We start from the raw sequence: 2,500 nt of genomic DNA, 5'->3' as shown, positions 1-2,500 counted from the left end.
TGTGGAAAGCACGACGTTTTCTTGTAGGAATGCGGGAACCCCGGCAGCTCGCCTGCCGCGGCCAGCGACGTCGGGGACGCTGGCCTGCGCTGTCGAGCCCGCGAGGGCTGTCTCCGCGGCAGGCCCCCCCTGAACGGGGCACGACAGGCCACCGCGCTGGCTCGTCCAGCGTCGACAGTCCCTCGTCCAGGTTTCAGATCGCGCCAAGTCGAACCCATGACCTGCTCAAGCCATCGTGCGCTGCCGAATTCGCATCTGCGTGTAGGCTGCCATTCCACGCGGCAGCCCCTGTTTTCGTCAGCGTGCCCCCCTGACGAATTTTCCTGCCTGGCCCAGTCCAGCGTCCAGCCCCTGTTCGTCGAAAAATCTGCGCTGCTGATTTTCCACGACGAGCCTACTTTCGTCAGCGTGCCCCCCTGACGAATTTTCCTGCCTGGCCCGGCCAGTCCAGCCCCTGTTCGTCGAAAAATCTGCGCTGCCGATTTTCCACGCGGCAGCCCCTGTTTTCGTCAGCGTGCCCCCCTGACGAATTTTCCTGCCTGGCCCGGCCAGTCCAGCCCCTGTTCGTCGAAAAATCTGCGCTGCCGATTTTCCACGCGGCAGCCCCTCTTTTCGTCAGCGTGCCCCCCTGACGAATTTTCCTGCCTGGCCCGGCCGGTCCAGCATCCAGCCCCTGTTCGTCGAAAAATCTGCGCTGCCGATTTTCCACGCGGCAGCCCCTCTTTTCGTCAGCGTGCCCCCCTGACGAATTTTCCTGCCTGGCCCGGCCGGTCCAGCATCCAGCCCCTGTTCGTCGAAAAATCTGCGCTGCCGATTTTCCACGCGGCAGCCCCTGTTTTCCTCAGCGTGCCCCCCTGACGAATGTTCGTCGAAAAATCTGCGCTGCCGATTTTCCACGCGGCAGCCCCTGTTTTCCTCAGCGTGCCCCCCTGACGAATGTTCGTCGAAAAATCTGCGCTGCCGATTTTCCACGCGGCAGCCCCTCTTTTCGTCAGCGTGCCCCCCTGACGAATTTTCCTGCCTGGCCCGGCCGGTCCAGCATCCAGCCCCTGTTCGTCGAAAAATCTGCGCTGCCGATTTTCCACGCGGCAGCCCCTCTTTTCGTCAGCGTGCCCCCCTGACGAATGTTCGTCGAAAAATCTGCGCTGCCGATTTTCCACGCGGCAGCCCCTCTTTTCGTCAGCGTGCCCCCCTGACGAATTTTCCTGCCTGGCCCGGCCGGTCCAGCATCCAGCCCCTGTTCGTCGAAAAATCTGCGCTGCCGATTTTCACCGACGAGCCTACTTTCGTCAGCGTGTCCCCTTGACGAATTTCCCTGCCTGGCCTGGACAGTCCATCTTCCAGCCCATGTTCATCGAAAAATCTGCGCTGCCGATTTCCCCGACGAACCTGCAGCTGCACAAATCTGCGCTGCCGATTTCCCCCCCTGTCGGCATGGCTGCCGCTGCCCCGATGTCCAGACCAACAGTCTTTTTTGTCGACTTTGCCGATTTTGTCCGCGCTGCCGATTCCAACACTACCCCCTGCATCCAAACCAGCATTGTTTCGTCAGCTCTTCCCCTGACGATTTTAGCCCTGTAACAAACAGTAGGCCTCCAATCCCGCCAACGGGAGCCAAGTTGATAGGGAAGAGAATTGAATGACGCGCCTGGTCCTCGCACCCCGCCACCCGAGGGGCCTTTTTCCCGGCAGCCTCTGAAAAACTCTAGCTTTCACGGTCCTCGCCGCCCCTCACCACCATGGCAGGCCTCTAATCCCACCCATCAGCAGTTGTAGCCGATAGGGCAGTGATTTGAATGACGCGTCGCGGGCCGCCGGGTCATCTCACCCGGCCATTAATTGGAGCGTTTTTGGCTGGCCGAGGATGGGGGGATGGATCTCTTCTTCCGAAAAAGCAAACAGTACATCGGGAGTTATGTTGACGGGGCATGGAATTGAATGACCCGTCGCGGGCCGCCGGGTCATCTCACCCGGCCATCCCGGGGAGCGTTTTTCCCGGCAGCATCGGGGAAACTCTTGCTTTCACTGCCCGCTGCCCAAGTCCCCACTCGCATCGGCCCCCCGCGCCAACAAGCCAACGCTGCCGAATCGGCAGACACTGCTGCCGAGTCTGCCGACACTGCCCCGCGGGCTGCCACTGCCCCAGTGTCTAAACCAGCGGTCTTTCTCATCGAGCCTTGGACTATCCAGTCCGTCCTGACTCATCGCCAGCACCTGCTGCCGATTCTGCCGACTTTGCCGATTTTCTCGGCGCTGCCGATTCCAACACTGCGCCCACCGTGTCTGAACCAGCGCTGTTTCCTCAGCGTGTCCCCTCGACGAATTTTCCTGCCTGGCCTGGACAGTCCACCGTCCAGCCCGTGTTCGTCGAAAAATCTGCGCTGCCGATTCTGCCGACTTTGCCGATTTCGTCGGCGCTGCCGATTCCACCACTGCCCGCCGTGCCTGAACCAGCGCTGTTTCGTCAGCGTGTCCCCTCGACAAATTTTCCTGCCTGGCC

Source organism: Populus nigra, chromosome 2 (genome assembly GCF_951802175.1).
Source record: "Populus nigra chromosome 2, ddPopNigr1.1, whole genome shotgun sequence".
NCBI classification, from domain to species: Eukaryota; Viridiplantae; Streptophyta; class Magnoliopsida; order Malpighiales; family Salicaceae; genus Populus; species Populus nigra.
Note: the sequence above shows the minus strand (reverse complement) of the source record.